At 41.6% G+C, this 19,385-nt stretch overlaps 2 protein-coding genes across 2 annotated transcripts in view; both read left to right on the forward strand.

The window, feature by feature from the left end:
- Positions 1 to 19,385, forward strand: part of LOC131936973 (putative PPE family protein PPE54) — a 52,636-nt gene that overhangs the window by 23,072 nt on the left and 10,179 nt on the right. The gene's annotated exons all lie outside the window — the stretch shown is intronic.
- LOC131936986 (toll-like receptor Tollo) overlaps positions 1 to 19,385 on the forward strand; it is a 74,034-nt gene that overhangs the window by 9,564 nt on the left and 45,085 nt on the right. Inside the window, exon 2 of the mRNA XM_059294152.1 lies at positions 10,400 to 10,669. The gene's annotated coding sequence lies outside the window, so the exon portion shown is untranslated. The remainder of the gene's footprint in view (positions 1 to 10,399; positions 10,670 to 19,385) is intronic.

Genomic DNA, 19,385 nt, shown 5'->3' on the forward strand with positions numbered 1-19,385 from the left:
ACTATATTTCATCTATATTGGCCTTCCCTTAACTTTTTGTCTGCAACGCTAAATGTCAGGTTTTTAAAATGTCAGTTGTTTTACCAACGGCACCTTGTCAGTATTTTCAATATGGTGTAAAGTCAGTATCAGCCAGTACTGATTCCTGCATTAAAACATAAAATTTTAACGTGGAGTTAGCTAGCATGGCATTGCCGTGTGCCATTTGCAAGCTGATGTGCCGGATGCGATTTGTCAGCCACATATCAATAATGTGCGGGGGGGGGGGATGCTTCATTGTATAAATGTCACCCTGACAATTCCGTGAACGGCCGTCACGTCAGCTGAGTTTGAGTTATAGAGGCGTGACAGTTACGTGACAGGATCACGATACAGCCACTCATATACAGGCTGTCAACAGAATCATCAGATTATGTTACGTAATGATTTCGCTAGTTATAGAAATAAAGCTTACTTAAACACTCACATCTAGCTTAAAAATTGAATACCGCAACATTCTTTGACGACAGCATGACGTAACTACTATAACATCAACCTTTTGACGTCATCATTAAGTGACGTCAGCATTCTGTAACATCAACGTTTAGTTGAAAACCTTCCGTTTGTTGGATGACCAGTCTGAGACTACATTTGTTTTTAAATGTAAGAATCCTCCTTCTAGACCAAATTAGTCATAGGGCAGGTAAAGTAGAGTTCATTTGTTTCTTGACCTGGGCATATAAAGGGATAGTGTGATCAGCACTATGCGCAGCCGAATTTACTGCCCCAAACGTGAGTCAGATACCCATAAGAGCTGGGTGGACTCAGGGGACGTCTTGCTGACTAGTCCCGACCTAGACCCGAACTAGAGACCTGAAGGTTAGAAACCTAGCGCTCTAGTACCTGTCCACGAAGTCCCATCTGAGACTACACGATTGTTGTTTAAGATTATCGTGCTGTCTATACTCAACAATTGTTGTTTAACCAACGTCAGTCCTCACGATCACGCGAACTCCCATTTCTAAATATAGCCTCAGCGCCCTGACGACACCACTTGTTTTAATTAACACGTGACTTACGCTAGAATGCCAACATCCTGACGGTCTGGAAACGTATTAACATTTTCCTGACATTTCTCGGCTGTTGTTCCTACCCGGCACGGTACAAGTTTTATTGTTTTTCCATTTTAACATCAGTGACCTCCCCAGCCCCCTACCCCTGCCTCCCCTTCTCCCGGGGGAAAACAATACTTGCCCCTGAGCTCCCCCCGCCCCCACTCGCGTGACGTAATAAGCCGTAAGAAGCTCACTCTGGTGAATACACGTGCAAGTGGAATCGATACTTAAACGACTAGCGCTCCGTCCCTATGCGTGGGTATTCGATACTATAAACAAACTCGATTACCGCGTAATTGTGTTTCGATACTTGTATGCATTGTTCAAATAGAATTAGTTGAGAAGCTCTTTTTTAATTATGCAAATACTGCTTGTTTAATAATTCAGTGCTGGTATATATAACACAAAAACAGTTTTGAAATGTTTTGTTATTTTCTTTTCTTAAATAATATCCGAATAAATTCTTTAAAAGTAAACCATTCATTTGTTGTTTACGCTCTGAAGCCTATTTTACATTAAAACCCTGCGTAAAAATGTTTATTAAATTTTTCGTGCTGATTAATACACGCATGAGAACGGGGATTCCCACTAAGCAATCAGGATTGCGAATTTTAAAACGGCGCGCAAAAACACGAAGCATGTTTTTAAAAGATCTGCTCACGCGTGAGGGCCGCCTTCAATTCGACTCACGCCCCGGTCTTAAAATTAAGTTAAAAACAGTTGGTTTGTTATGACGCATCGGTGGATGCTCAGCCGCCCCCTCCCCCTCCCCCACCCCCACGTCCCCACATTAAACCCAATAACCTCCACTCGCCTGTCTCCATGTCGCCCAGAAACTCTTGTGGTGCGCGTGCATTCATGCGTGGACACGCCGGCTCGGGCTGATGCACGTGCACGGCATTGTGAGCTGACACGTGAGGGATGAGGGCTACACATGCACGGGTCAACACGCGTGTTGACACACAACACATTAAGGCAAACCTGTGCTCACACCGCAGCCTATGACGTCATTGGTCAATATTTCTCTCATCAATCATTTACAGAAAATAATTCCTTACCGTTAAAATAATTCCATATCCGCGGGCGATCATGCAATGCTCACAACTAAACATGCACCATGTGTGACTCACGCGCTGTTAGGTGAGCACTTCAACGGTACTCACACGGTTACGGTTTAACACTAGAGCAGGATTACTCATTAGCACTAGGATTAGGCGAGTCTTTCGGGGAAATAATGGTTAGCTTAGGCTAGAGATTGAATCAAATAACAGCGAGACCTAGACAATGCATGGGATAAAACGTAATCGGTTACAATGAAAACATAATTAACAATTCAAAGACTAATACTTTTGCTAACTAGCTAATGTCCAAAACAAACCTAACAATAAAAATTCTAATTTAGTAATAATTCAACAGTTAATACAACCCCGACTGGTTAAAGACAAATTTAAACTAACCGTTAACTGACTAATACAATTTAAGGATCAGTACAAAACCAACATTATTAACATGTAATAATAAAATAAGGTTCTACATTATGAATGCCCATTCCCATCACCAACCTTCAATCTATTCAGGTATATAAAAAATAATTGTGTGGACTTCGTCAGTAACTTCTCAAACTAATCAACTTCTGGTATCATTGTTTAGGTAAGGGTTTAGATGAGGGCTAGAGTAAAGGCTAGTGTTGTTGTTAGTGTAGAAGTCAGGATTAGTGTTCAAGTGATTGGTTAATTTGGACAGGATTAGTGTGACTGGTTAAGTTAGACAGGATTAGTGTGACTGGTTAAGTTAGACAGGATTAGTGTGACTGGTTAAGTTAGACAGGATTAGTGTGAGTGGTTAAGTTAGAAAGGATTAGTGTATGTGTGACGATTCTATTAAACACAACTATTGGATAACTAGATCTAGAATTAAAGCTGTTTTATCTAACAATTGTTTGATGTAAATTAAAGTTTTCCAATCGACTCAGCAATCACCGTAAAACTGTTATCCAAGTGATCTCAGAATGGTAGGGTATGGGGGGGGGGGGTTTGGGGGGGGGGGGAGATAAGTGAGTATCGGTGATTTAGCACCACCTTTTTTTCTTGAGTCAGGGGCGGCAACTTTTATTTTTCAAACTTCTCTAAATATTTGGTCAGTTTGATATGTGTGAACGTCTAGTCAAGGGAGGCAATCACGTAGGGCGAGACGGGCGTAGTGTGAGTGATGGAGGTAGTCAGCTGTAGGGGCGCGTGTCTATCTGGGTGGGAGACTGATATTGACTGGAACTCACGGGGTTTGGTGTCCAGGGGTGGAGCAGGGAAGGGGAGGGGTGGGGGAGAAAAAAGAAAGTGGACTCATTTTATTTTGGTGTTGGCTTCGCTAACATTGAGAAGTGTACACACCGCCACCCCATCACGAAAAAACGTGAGAATTAGACGATTCAGTCTGTGGGGGCGGGTAAGGGGTTGGGGGCTAGAGAGGGGTGAGGGGGTGGGGCGAGGATGTCTGGTGCCGTTTGAGAATTCTGCTATCATCGTTATTACATCAGTGAATAATTAAAACTTATTTTTTGTCGCATGTGTTTAAAAAAAATCACTTTATATATATATATATATATATATATATATATATATATATATATATATATATATATATATGCATATAATGTAGATAAATATATATGCATATATATTTGTGCATATGTGTAGATTTGTATATGTATATATGTATAGGTATATATATGTATATGTATATATATATAATTATATATATATATGTGTGCATATGTGTAGATGTGTATATGTATATATTAAGTATATATGTATATATATGTATATGTATATATATATATATATATATATATATATATATATATATATATATATAATTATATACAAGTACTTTTTAGATTGGTGTTTTCATGTACGTCTGTGTATAGGCTCATATCAGAATTGAAAACGTAAATAAAACCAGTGAAGATCAATAAATCGATTTTATGCAATATCACCGTGTTTTGAAATTAATTTTTAAAATTGACTTTTCAATCCTCATGGCAACCAATACCCTCGATACCACCCCTCCCCTCCGCCACGTTATGATTCCCTCCCCTCACAATCTTCTTCCCCCGCCTGATTGCGTCCCATTTTCCCCTATTTATACTTGCTCACGAGTCGGAGTCCCGTCTTACGGGAGAGTGCTGGCAATCATGGCTGCTGGATGATACGTCTGGCACCAGTGTCGGAGTTATGGCCCCTTACACCAACACGCGGGAGGGTTTTTAAACACACGAAAATTTGAAGCAGAATATTGGTACTGTTGTGGTGGTCATGGGGGGGGGGGGGTTAGGCAGTGGGGGTGAGTGCATTGTAGTAAATTTATGTAAATTAGAAATAAATCACCGAAAAATTTATGATCGGTCTTTTGAGTACGTTTGGGGTATGCAAATAAAGAGTAAAAGTACTTTATTTTTTTGTTGTTTGGTTTTCTGATTGCTTTGGCCGCCGAGAAGGAGTTATTTACTTTATTTCTGATGGATGAGAATTCTGGAGGCTTGACTTTTGATAAACTGGGTTGTCTATCGTTTGATGGTTTGAAATATGACTGGAGAATGACTTGATAGTTGATTAGTTTTGTTGTGCGAAGTGATTGTTGTTAGAAGGGCTAGACATTCACTCTACTGTTAATATATACGACAGTCATTCACAGCACTTTTTATTAATCAGACAGTCGATAGAACAGACTGACAGTCACCTGACCGTTAACTCATCACACTGACAGTCACATGATCGATACAGTCACATGACTATTGATCGATAACAGTCATATGCTAATAGACCAAAGTTTCATTACATAAATTCAAGTCAACCAGGCTAAGAACAATGACCTGCAATCGGTCTAGAATCCTCTAGAACAACTTGAGTTTTCACCTGATGTCTCGTCGTCTCCCCCAACTTACAATTACGTCGACCTTGACATCGCTGTCATTACGCCGAGCCGTCATCTTGAATTGCAGCTTGACTTTAATAACAGACCAGCAGCTGAACGTGCGGTTGACTGCTTATTACGTACTAAACTGTCATTAATGTGTCGATACCTGGACCTTCTAGTGAGTTCTATGTACCTATATCATATGACACCTGGACCTTCTAGTCTGTTCTATGTATATAAATCATGTTGATACTTGTACCTATGCTGACAGGTCCCACTGAAGCCGTTGATACTCTACACCAGTGGTTCCTTACCTGGGTTCAATCGAACCCCAGGGTTCGGTGAGTCAGTCTCAGGGGTTCAGCGGAGGTCAAGACACACACCCGACTCATCAGATTCCCGATCTGATGTTGTCAGTGTGGACGATACAACTATTAAGAAGGGTTCGGTGAATGCACATATGAAACTGGTAGGGTTCGGTGAATGAACATATGAAATGGTAAGGTTCGGTGAATGAACATATGAAACTGGTGGGGTTCGGTGAATGAACATATGAAACTGGTAGGGTTCGGTGAATGCACATAGGAAACTGGTAGGGTTCGGTACCTCCAAGAAAGTTAGGAACCACTGCTTTTCACTAAACTAAAAGCTTCATGATTCTTGAGTTGATTTTAACCGCAATCCTATTCCGATACGGCGCTTTTTAAAAGTATACGGCTTTTCGTAAACAAAAAAAAAAAAAAAAAACCATTGATGTCTTACGCGAAAGAAGGGGGGGGGGGGTGAGGTTGGAATCGAGTGGGAGAGCGGGTGTAGAAAGATTAAAGTTATAGGTGAGAGATCCGGCACCCGCGGTTAGGATGAGATAGAAACGGATGCTGGGGTCGGGATGAGATAGAAACGGATGCTGGGGTCGGGATGAGATAGAAACGGATGCTGGGGTCGGGATGAGATAGAAACGGATGCTGGGGTCGGGATGAGATAGAAACGGATGCTGGGGTCGGGATGAGATAGAAACGGATGCTGGGGTCGGGATGAGATAGAAACGGATGCTGGGGTCGGGATGAGATAGAAACGGATGCTGGGGTCGGGATGAGATAGAAACGGATGCTGGGGTCGGGATGAGATAGAAACGGATGCTGGGGTCGGGATGAGATAGAAACGGATGCTGGGGTCGGGATGAGATAGAAACGGATGCTGGGGTCGGGATGAGATAGAAACGGATGCTGGGGTCGGGATGAGATAGAAACGGATGCTGGGGTCGGGATGAGATAGAAACGGATGCTGGGGTCGGGATGAGATAGAAACGGATGTTGGGGTCGGGATGAGATAGAAACGGAAGCTGGGGTCGGGATGAGATAGAAACGGATGCTGGGGTCGGGATGAGATAGAAACGGAAGCTGGGGTCGGGATGAGATAGAAACGGAAGCTGGGGTCGGGATGAGATAGAAACGGATGCTGGGGTCGGGATGAGATAGAAACGGAAGCTGGGGTCGGGATGAGATAGAAACGGATGCTGGGGTCGGGATGAGATAGAAACGGATGCTGGGGTCGGGATTTTATTGTGAAGTAATTCGGCGTCAGAGACTTAGGGTACGGGCCCGTCGCCACCGAGACGGCGAGGTATTTGACTGATGCTCGTGGAATAACTTTAAAGGTTAGCATGCCGTGGACGCGGGCTACGGGCGAAAGGTCAGGCAACCGGTGCAGCATTTGAAAGTGAGCACTAATGGAGACGGATGGGACCGTGACACATGTTTCTATGAATCAAAAGTCTCCGTCTTTCTCGCGGACCTCGTAATGTGGTGAGCATATTTGTGGTATCACTTCTGACATTTGTGCTGTTGTTCCTGCCCGGTATTTCCATTTCTGATGTTTTCGTAGAGGAAATAGACTATTTATAGGTTTTGGTAGACGCGGTATGCGTACTACGTCACAGTTTACGTGTTTTTACACGCTAGCGTTGAGTCAGCGCATGCCCTGAAGTGAAAAGCACGTGATAATTATTCGCTAATTTCTCACGGTTCTTTGTTGTGGTTTTGAGCCACTCACGCGCTGGTTAATTAGCGTTCACACATTTCTTTAACTGCCACGTGTTATTTATATTATCCCTTGTCGAAAATGTTTTACAGAAGTCTGAAAGTAAATTTAGATTTGAATGAAAATACATAATGATTCATATCAACATGATTTCTGAAGTTTCCTTCGATGTGGGTAATACATCTATATGTAAATGTTTCCACTTGTGTTCAGAATTACTAGCTTGAAAAAAATGTATAAACCTCTTTGAGTAAAGTAGTAATTAGGCAATTATTTTAATTAAATTAATATGATCAGGCCAGTAGATTCAGTTTGGTTTGTTCAATAGAGACTCGAAATGTCACTCTTCTTTCCAATTTTCTCTCCTCTCACTCTCTCTCTCTACTTTAGCCCATTTCTCTCATTCTCGCTCCCCCCCCCCCCCCCCCCCCCCATTGCAGGATTAAAATAACACAAGCAACAATGTTTTAAAAGGCCAACGTTTTTAAAGCAACATAATCCATTAATATAATTTCAATGGGACTTCCCAAAATGCATTCCGTTATTTGATCTGCTCCATTATAAGCCCAGGAACGGCTATCGCTCCTGCTCTCTCCCCTCCCCCCATCCGTGTTGATGTAGGCTGTAATGTAATTGATGCTAATGTTCGCATATTGAAGCAGTAGGTCATGCATGTGTTAAACTTAAAGTAAGGTACTTTTCTTAGAACCATTTTTTGTACACTTCATCCCGAAAAAGGGGAGGAAGTCGGTAGGGGAATTAACCGAGTTTTAAAAGTGTTTTCTTTCAATATTTTCATGTTAATTCGATGAAGCATGTTGTTTAAAGAACGTAGTTACAGCGCTGATATTAATGGTGTGAGTAGAATTGTGCACGTGAGAATCAGAGAGAGTAGTATCCTCTGGTACCACTTGCGCCTTGATGAGGGGGGTGGTGGGGGTAGCACCATGAGCCATGAGCCGCTTAATTTAATCACAAACTGACCTCTTCCTTCTCTGACCTCTCTCCCCTCCCTGTCTGGCTGTGGAACTGGTGGATGGGCTAAAGAGGTTGATGCAATAGGCGACGGTCCTGGGTGTGTTCCCTATGCTAGACAGTACTCTAGAACACATCTAGGCTAGTATTTACTCCACCTCATGTGTATGATGTCAATCTAGTAAAATTATAACACAAGTAAATCGTTTTACGAAACTGGTAAAAAAGGCATATGTGAATCTAGTCGACTCATTACTGCAGTGAAAGATTATCAAAGTTAACCAACTACTTTACACGCTCAGTCTAGCACGAGCGAGACGAAACGCCCCAATGGAAAAGATCGGTTTCTTGTGTGTTTCATTTGATGTCTGTACAGCTGGTAACTGGATACATATTATTTTACTTATAGAACCAAAATAGGAGATGTAGGCGGTTCATTTCATATGTGAGCTTTGATACTGACGATTAAACAGATTGAAACTGAGAAAGACACACAGACACACTCGCAAACACATATAGACACACAGACTTAAGCACAAACAGACCAACACGTGCATACACAGATATGCAGACAAGCCAGCAGATAGAGATGCAGACAAAACAACACGTAAATACACAGACAGATAGCATCGACACACGGACAGATATACTAACACACAGATTGATCATACCGTTGAGAGAAACATCGATTCACAACAGACAGACACACCGACAGACACAGCGAAGACACAGCGCGACACAGACACACCGAGACACAGAGAGACTCAGAGAGACAAGATTATCTGCAATTGTTATGTGCCAGCCGATAGAACGAGAGGAAGTAAAAATAAAAAAAGAAGGGAATATTGTGGTCTTGTCTGCACTCGGCCTTATATCGTCACTCGGTGCCGCCCCGGTCTGTCAGCCGGTGCGGGGGAATATTCAATTAAGATGAGTTAAAGAGGGGGGGGGGGGTGCACGTGTTGTTGTACTCACGTTGTCCTGGTTACTGCTTGTTGTCACTGGATGCCACTGGGGTCTACAGGGGAATGGTCTATAGGGGACTGGTCAATAGGGGCTGGTCTATAGGGGAATGGTCTATAGGGAATTGTCCTTTAGGGGGACTAGTCTAAAGGGACTGGTTTAACGGGGGATGATTTACAGGCGAATGGTTTACATGGGATTTTACACTGTATACAAGAAGCTTTGTTATGTACTGTAGTAATTGTTAGGTCATGCATTATTCTGATGTCATGTGTCATTTGATGTTGATATCAGATGTCAGACAATTATTCAGAGCAGTTTCCTCTAATTCATACAATAACATCACATGTTCGATAAATAGCCTCTTCAGCGAAACTATTTTAGTTTCCGTGAGTGTTAGCAGATTATCCATTTAGTTTTTATCATGTTTTGAAAATTTATCACGTAGGTTGGGTGTGTAGAGCAATGAGATCTTTTGATCTATTTATAAATCACGTGATTCTTAGCTTAAGTTCATGTGGTTTTATTACGTGGGTTTATCAGCTCAAAGCTAGCAGCTCATCCAGTACTTTAAGACGTTATATCTCGTGATGTCAGCTGAAGTGTGGGGAAGGGAATGTTGCGGCGTCGCTGATCTTAGGTGGGGGATAGTGAATGAGTGTGTGTGGGGGGGGGGGGGGGATTGTTGCTGATCTAATGTGTGGGACAGGGAATGTGGGGGATGTTGTTGATCTGATGTGTGGGACAGAGATTGTGGGGGGGGGGGGGGTTGGGTGTTGTTGATCTAATGTGTGGGACAGGGAATGTGGGGGGGGGGGGGGGGGGGGGTGTTGCTGATCTAATGTGGTCCATACAACCACAAGCAACATATCGCTCATATTTTTAATTTAACGCTGTCACTGTCATGACATAGATTGTCACCTGTCACAAGCTTTTGTCACTGACACGTGCAGCGGTGCGCCCAAACGTCAGCCCGTCTCACCTTTTGTTTGATGACATCACGTTTCACTTCCTGTCGTCGGTGAATACTTTACCTTCCCTTTTCTCAACTACACATCAATAACCAATCAATCAGTCTTATTCAATCTCCTAACCGCCAGTATTTTCCTATCTACCCAAACACACGCTGGCCCTAAAATCAATTCCCCCCCCCCCCCCCGACCCTACTCTCACGCACGGGAACCTATATGCCCGACCCGCTTGACAAAACCGATTTGTTTTTTATGTGTTCTTCTCTCCCCTCCTCCTAACACAATTACCTCCCCTTGACGGCTTTATTTATCTTACATTACGTAACCGTGTTTACTTTGGTCACTTCCGTTCACTTTTTCTTACTGCCCCTTGCCACCACTAGAACAAAAGTTACTTAATTACTGAGCTGTCAATCAATACAAAACTGACTCACTCTTCCACAGGTCTGCAACTAACGGCTGAATCCGGTTCCAGACTAGCAGAATTCTCACCACCACGTGACAAAATATACTGGCTTTGATTGGTGCCTGACATTAACAAACTACTGCATAACGGTTTGAGGGAGTTATAAATAAACAAACGGGTATTCCCTGTGTGCAGCCCATGTGATAAGATGTAGAGTTCTTGGCGTCATCTGCGCGGAAATAAACAAGTTGGATATTTATATCATCGGGAATTCCATGAACGTCACAAGGACGAGCCATATGTAAGAGGTGAGTACTTGAAATTTGGTGTAATCTAAGGTGTGCATAAAGTAGGATAGATATGCGGGTGGGGAGGGGTGTCAGTGGTCCTGAGGTATGGCCGAAACGTGGACCACGGTGCCATTGACTCCAACAACATTGACTCCCACACCACTGACTCACTACACTACACTATTGATTCCCTACATCACTGACTCTCTACATTATATCACAGATTTACCTAAATAACACCAGATTCCCTACAACTTTGACTCCCTACACTACACCACTAACTCATATAATACACCGCTGACTCCTATACTTCACACTGACTCCTACACTACAAAAATGACTCCTACACTACACCACTGACTCCTATAATACACCACTGACTCCTTTACCACATCACTGATTCCCTACATCTCTGACTCCCTACACTACACCACTGACTCTACACTACACTACGACTCCTATACTACACCACTGACTCCTACACTAAACAACTGACTCCTATGCTCCTACACTACACCACTGACTCCTACTACACCACTGACTCCTATACTACGCCACTGACTCTACACTACACCACTGACTCCTATACTACACCACTGACTCCTACACTCCTACACTACACCACTGACTCCTACTACACCACTGACTCTACACTACACCACTGACTCTACACTACACCACTGACTCCTATATTACACCACTGACTCCCAACACCACTACACATTCCCAGGCCTAACTGTTTACCTATCATTATACACACAACCCCCAGCCTAATTTCCTGTGTCAGATAATTAACTCGCAAAAACACTTTCCGGTTACACGTGTACTCCCCTCCCCACCCTCCCCGCCCCGCCCCACCCCTCCACTCCGCCCACCCATCGCCTCTCCTCACGTAACCCATTTATTTGAGTACCCTGCCACATTACGTCACTCCGACCCCCAGATGTTCCGTCTCAAAACGTGCACCGGTTGTTCTTGGTGCAGTGCCAGAAATGTTTATCTTCACTGCAGCGACTGCGGTCTGTCACAGGTGACATTAAGTTTACGTGCACACCGACATGCACACCGACAGGCCAACAGCCTGATAGCACGGGCTGCAGAAGCGCTTTAAATCCTGACAGTATGACATCCCACAAGAGTGACATCCCAAAGTCTGATAACCCAAAATTCTGTTAACCCAAATATCTGGGAACTTACAATTTTAAACTAAAAGTCTGAAAGCCCATAAGTCAGAAAGCCCACAAGTCTGGGAACCCTAAAGTCTGAAAGCCCAAAAGACTGAAAGCCCATAAGTCAGTAAGCCCACTAGTCTGAAAGCCCAAAAGACTGACATCCCGGCATAGCTTAAAATTCTGACAGTTTGACGTCACGAACCTAGACACTCCCATCTCATTAGCGCGTGTATCTTCATTAAAATTTAATGCCGACTCTTATCACTGAAGCACCGAGCGGCTGCACCTTGTTAGAGCACCCCCCCCCCACCCCAACAACCCACCAAACAACTCAAATATTTAGTTTAAAATCTGCATAATGCTATACATTAGATAGCTAGCTAAAATGCAGATATTAATAAACTGCAAAATCCAATCAAATTCCTTTCTGAAATGTAAAAAAAAACCTCTTTAATTCGTTTTATTTAGTCGACATTTAATTTAACCCTCCCCTCCATCTTAATTACTTTTTCTCGATTAATCCATTTACATTTGCTCAAATAAATCACGAACACTCCCAGAATAAATCAAATTTATTTTCGTGTACATTTTTTTTTCCTGCTAGTTTTTTCTTTCCCGTTCGGTATTTTAAAAAGTATCAAATTAAGCCAAGTCACCGGGTACCTGGCTCTAAAGGAAACAAAAAGTAATTATCTGTACCGGCAGCTCTTGCCAGATTTAACTGCCCTGCCAATACGCCAGGGGTTGACGAATATTGCCAATATTGATTTTTATTCAAGCGATAATTAGCAGTAACTTCTTAAAAGAGAAGATTTTTTTCGATCAATGAAGAAGCAGACACTGGCGCAACTGAGGGAATCCTTGCCGGTAAATAAAAGTGTGTAAGGAAATTGAATTCGTCTGCTGTTTGTTTATGTGAAACGTCATTTCCGGAAGCTCCATTTCTACCGCGTGCAACAACAACATGGCGACCATCTGTTTTATTTTTTTAGGACAAGGAACTTATCAAGGGGGAAAAAAATCTCACGGTTAGGTATTTGAATAAAGTGATGTTATTTTTCGAGCATTTAGGCCGTGTTGTTGTTTATGTGTTCAGCTGTTTGTAGTTTGGCTGTGTAGCGCTATTCCCACCATGCAGTTCTATTAGAGCGATAAGAAAAACATTAACGTGATGGATGTTGACTCTGCCATTTCATAAACTATTTCGTCTGTCTCACCTGTAAGATACACCTGGTTGGTGGGTTATCAGACACGTGATCAGCCCACGGGGGAGGGCGGGGTTTGGGTAACTCTTGGCTTACAGATTTGATACAGGTCACCACAGTGGTGATACAGTCCAATGTACTGGTGATACAGGTCACCTAATTGGTGGTATATGTCACCTCGTGTATTGGACGGGGCGTGGGGTAACTCACGTCAAAGATGCAGATCAACATTCATTAGGTGATCTGGTGTCCTGATTTATCCTTAAACTTTGTACTGTGACAAATGCACACCGCCCTAAACTACACATTGAATTAATCCAAGTAGATCTACTCCCAAATACAGACATACTGGCACACCTGTAAACTCTCCACCCTGTCTGTCTACCTTCGTCCCAACGTTTTAATGGTTAGTCTAACTAGTTGTTACATGTTACATTCTGTGCCCAATCAAATTATTTCTGTCACGTTTTGGTATAACGTAAAGAGGGCTTGAATATTCAACAGCCGACAAAGCTCTAGGTCTATATGCTAACGCGTTGAGTTTTACAATTGTTTTGGGAATCATGAAAAACGGCTCAAATTTTGTTTTAAATTCGCAGGATCTAACAGCTGGAAATAACAGCAACAGACTCATGCTAGTGCGTTTCATGTTGTTTTACCTCACTGGGTTTGTTTAGATTATATTTTATAAGTCTTTAAATCCTTTATCTTAGTGGGGTACTTTTATAAATATATCAGCCAATCTATACAATTTTACATACACTCCTATGTAAACCTTTGTTTTAGATTCAGTAGAGTAACATCTTGAGAGGAAATGAACACAGAACCTACACACAGCACAGAACCACTTCCCTGCCGTCGAGGTTAATCCGATTAGCCGTACAACCTGTGCTAGCATACATCAAACCTAGATCGGTTGTCTTACCCTGAAGCTTTCTAATGAATACCCAGGGAGAAATTATACGTCTAGCACCGCTTCTGCCGCTCATTATCTAAATTAGTAGCGGGATGCCTGTGGCACCGTGCAATTCTAAAGGCCAATAACTAGCCTTGCCTTGTTTATAACGCCCTCAAAGATTTACTGCCCTTAAGCATCCGACCCATACGCACGATGTTCTAAAATGCCAGAAACGTATACCCCCGATGGGATTTGAACCCGCGCGTTCGTGGAATTCTCTGAGGGCGGAGGCTGGGATTTCTTAAAGCAGGAGGAGAGTTCCCTCGGTAGCTGAGTCAACAAAGGGGGACTAATATCCACAGTTGATGTTTGCTCTACCTTCTTCCCTCCCCTGTCCGCACGCCTGTCAATCCGCGTGAACACGCTTGACTATTCCTGCTCAAGGGGGACAATTTTAGTCAGTAAAGGGCGACAACTTTTTTTTTCTATATAATGGGAGATTACTAGAATTCCATTTTTATTATTCTTCCTTTTTATACGCGAGAGTAAAAATAAATCATCGGAGCTTATTTAGAGAAAAAAAATCATGAAATATAATCGAAGCAGCAAGCTGGGTTATAGAATGTGAAATGTCTTACTAACGCATGATAAATTATACAGCACTAAAGGTCAAGGCTAGCCGTAGAAATGTCGTGAAAGGTCACATAGATTATCCACTAAAACCGGATCAAAGGCAGGAATATCAATGAATGTGCTAACATCGACGTGGGAAGATCGATTCCTTTGTCCGCGTACTTTTATTGTATTAGACAATGGCATCAGACGATACGGTACCGATCTACCCCAGACTCTCAACACCACGGTGGTTGCGGTCTCTTTGATTCCAGCCTCTCTAATTACGAAGGTGTTGTTTATTTGATTTCAGCCCACATAACTTGCATGCGAGAGGCTGTTGTCGATTTTTGCGACAACGTCTAGACCAGTGGTTCCCAACCTTTTTCTAGTGGCGACCCACTTTTATAAAAAGTAAGTGACCCGCGACCCCCATAGAATTAAAAAGCCGAAATTAGTATGGAAATTAATAAGCACTAAAATAAGATTTTCTAGTAGACTTTCAGGGGTCGGCGTGGTCGAGTCGGTAAAGCTCATGGTTGCTAAACCGAAAAGTCTCGAGTTCGAACCCTCGGGCAGATGAGGCTCGTTAGCTGGGGACAGCCACTCTTCTAGGAGAGACAACTCCAAAATTAAACAACTGCTGCCTTGTAGTTTGTTCTTGGTTGGACAAAGGCTATGGAAGCAAATCCAAAAAGAAAAGCAGGCTGAAATCGGAGTCAATGGCCTCAATGGCGCATAACCAGTTGACACGTAACGCTTAATTGTGTTGGAGGCGTGGTCGAGTCGGCAAAAAGCTCATGGTTGATAAATTCGAACAGTCTCAAGTTCAACCCCACTGGCAGATAAATCTCGATCCCCTTCAACACTAATAATTAAGAACGAAGAAGAAGAAGAAGTAGACTTTCAATATGAACTACTATTGATAACTGTTTTAATAGCATGAGTAAAATTGCATACTTTTCACTAAACCTTCGTGGTTAAGTTTTTAATTTAAAAAAAAAAATTGTAAACGCCAACCTATGTCATTATAATTATCTTAATTTTGTTTTTAATCGAAGAATAGTGTTGAAAATATATTATCGATAAGTCAATCAAATGTACGTTTGGGTATGAATGGTGAATACTACACCAAAACTGTGTCTGCAGTTTTTCATCTTACTCGGAATCATTCTGCAAATCAAAGAATTCATCTTGTAATTCATCGGGAATGCTGGCAACATCAAGGGAAGAAGAGAATGGGTAATGCGTAAATGCAGATTCTTCTTTTTTCAGCTCAGAGAAATAGCGATGCAGTTCGTTTTCAAGATATTCAAGATGCCCAGAAATCGCTTCTTTCAAAACTTTAATTATCTCACAATCAGATTCATCTACCACACCGCAGAGTTTCTCAAATTTACAATATTTCCAAGATTTGTTTTCTTTACCGATTTTGCAGCTTTGATAAAAATGCCCCGAGATTATCATGGAAAGTTATAATATTTGCTCATCTTCCCTGAAGCTTCAGGTTAAAGTTTATCTTGATGTTCGAACATATCTGCTAGGTATGATACTCTCTCCAACCACTCTGTGTCGTTTTAAGTATACCAAAATGTCTTGTTTTTCTTTTGCACTCCCAAGAACAATTTGATTTCAGATTTCAACTCAAAAACACAATTTACAACATTTCGTTTGACAGCCAGCGTACTGTAGTGTAGAAGAGCAGAACCTCGTGATCTATATTAATGTTTTTGCTCAGTTCTTTGGAGGCTTCAGATTTTATATAATTTACGACTTATACTAGCAATGGACTCTTGATGTCAATTGGTTAGGGCAGTGGTTAGGGAGCTAAATCTTTTCTGTTTTCTGAAAGCCCGATTTTGAGCTAAACATAGATGGCGCACCATCCGCACAAACCCCCACAGCCGTTCTAACCCATTTTAATCACCCAGTTTCAAAAAAGATATTTATTTTCTCCATGCTATCTTCACAAAAGAGCAACTCTTTTATCTTTGCTATCATCCGCATGAATATCGAAACAGACCATCAACTGCGAACACAAACTCACGTCTGTTGATTTATCAACTTGAAAAACTGACAATGGTGAAAGCTTAATTTCAATAAAAATGTGTTATTTAACATTTACGTACAGGCAGCGTTTGATGAGATTTTCTCCTATTGTTTTTTTTTTTTTTTTTTTTTTTTTTTTTGCTTGGCAATTTCTATCGCGATTTCATTTGATGCTTGCTTGCACTAATGCTGGTGAAAACTTCCTGTTCGATCAAGTCTCTGGCGTTTGCCTCTAGCTTCTTATCGACGAAAGAACTCCATATATTTTTTGGTGTGTTCCGAATGACTCGTCTCAAATGACGTTTTAGTTTTGAAGATTTCATAGATTCGTGACTGAGAACAACTTTGTACAGTGCGCTTTGTTTCTTCACTATTACATTTCCAGTGATTTTAATGGAGCCGAATTTCAAAAATTCTTCTAAATATTTATGTTTTGTTTCAAATTACTAAGGTTTAGTATACCAGTTGGCGACCCCCCAGAAAGACCTTCGCGACCCCCAGGGGGGTCGCGACCCCCAGGTTGGGAACCCGTGGTCTAGACGCTATAGACTGCCGATGACAATTAAACTTGTGCTAGTCTGGTAGTTAGTGTTAATAAATTGTCATCAAAGTCTGACTTTCAACCAACCCCCTAAGGTAGCTTCTAATTGTATCGATGAGGAGACTCAGACAGCCTTTGTAGGCTGAAGTTGGGCAGAAGTGAGTTATATTGGGTGTAGTGTGAAGGGTAAAGTGATATATATATATATATATATATATATATATATATATATATATATATATATATATATATATATATATATATATATATACTAGCTGCATCCCGTGCTCCGCCACGGTAAATCTTTTTTAAATGTACCAACTTTGGAACAGAATAAAACAAACAAAAACACAACACAAACACAAACAAATATATATATATATATATATATATATATATATATATATATATATATATATATATATATATATATATATATATATATATATATATGAGAAGTGTATGTTAAAATTGCTATGATAAAAGGCGGTTAAATGGATGACGTTTTTAGGGGCCCAATGAGTTGGGTTAGGCTCATCAGATAGTTTTTACCTCTTATTTGAGATAAAGTGAAATGCATCTCATGCACAGCATTTAACAAGCGCAGTTTGATTATACGCAAAACATAAATCAACTCACTCCACCTGTAATAGGACGATACTTTAATAAAAATCCCCCCCCCCCTCCTATACTCCTGAACGAACCACACCTACGGTTCATTTAGACCTGCATGACAAGAGCGGTTCTGACGTGTCAGTCTAATGAGAACATTGTTCTAGAACTGTCTCCAGATTGCCAGCACCTAGCTCCAGTCATCAGCACATACCCCCCTCCCTCCCTCCACCGTTTAGCGCGAGTGTGACATCAACTCTTGCCGTAATTATAGCCTCTGATCGCTTCCCCTTTGTCCTGCATTCAACTCACTAAATGGGAGAACTCAAGGGGGATAATTCCAGACAAGGGGGAGAACCGTGCAGCGTATGTTGGAGTACTAGGTGTACCACACTTGAGATGAATCGATGCCCGTTTATGCTGAAGGTCAAGGGCATTTATAGCATCGAGTAGTTCAATTCTATCCCACATACCTCAAATAGATCGTATTTCCTCTATACCTCCAAATACAACTTTTTTCGCTCCGCCCTCAAAATAGATCGTGCCTCTAATTGAACTTTTTAACCAGAAATTCCTGTCGTTTATAGAAAAATAAAAGTCAGTTGTCTGTTTTTAAGAATGTCACCAAATATCGTAAAAAGGGTGGAAATTAAGATTTAGATGATCGCCTTTACCAACTATTTTTAAAAAATACATTTAAGGACAATATATTTAGTGATTGTCGTCACCTTCTTGTTTTATTTTCGCTGTAAACTCGCCTGTGATCGCAATAAGTCTCCAGCTACACAATAGCACTGACAAATCGAACAATTCTGTCAGACAAGATTAATCGATTCTTGTGATCTAGATAATTTTTGTATTAACTATCGACCATAATAACGACGATGTCTTTTAAAAAAAAATTGTTTTGAGCCTTTAAAAAAACACAATTCAACAAATAAAATCTAACGGTTTGATTAAAGAAAAACATTGAAAATTTAAGCTGTTAATAACAGCACTTGTACAATAGTGAGCTTCATAATTTTTTTATTTTTGAAATTTGTCTTTGATCTCCGCGTGTTACTAGCTAACTATTGATCACCGTGGCAGAAAGATTTCAAACATATCGATCATAATTTGTTGGCTTTTTGTTGCTCTACTACACTGTGGGCTGTTGGTGGACCTTACATCGAGGTTAGTCCACTGTGGGCTGTTGGTGGACCTTACATCGAGGTTAGTCCGCTGCGGGCTGTTGGTGGACCACTCTACTACACTGTGGGCTGTTGGTGGACCTTACATCGAGGTTAGTCCACTGCGGGCTGTTTGTGGACCTATAGAGAAGTTTCCATAGTGGGCTGTTGGTGGACCACTCCCTCTAGTAGTTGTTGCTACAAGCGATGTAATCGAGCCATCATCTTGAGCCATCAGCACAAAGGAAGAAGCCTGCTGTGGTTAATTACACGAGAATTACAGATGGGATTTTTAAAACTTGTAGGAAGAAAAAGGTAAAGAAGGCGAGTGGACACCGTGGCCTTGTAATCAAGGACCTGACAATTATCCTGAACTTTGACGACGTGGAACTGGGTTGCTGTGACCCCATAATGAGGGGGGTTAATGAAAGATGGTCATCTAGGGGGGCGGTGGATGGCTGATTTATAGTCCGGCT

The sequence above is a fragment of the Physella acuta genome, unplaced genomic scaffold (genome assembly GCF_028476545.2).
Source record: "Physella acuta isolate Inbredline_101_S28 unplaced genomic scaffold, ASM2847654v3 ptg000197l, whole genome shotgun sequence".
Lineage (NCBI taxonomy): Eukaryota > Metazoa > Mollusca > Gastropoda > Physidae > Physella > Physella acuta.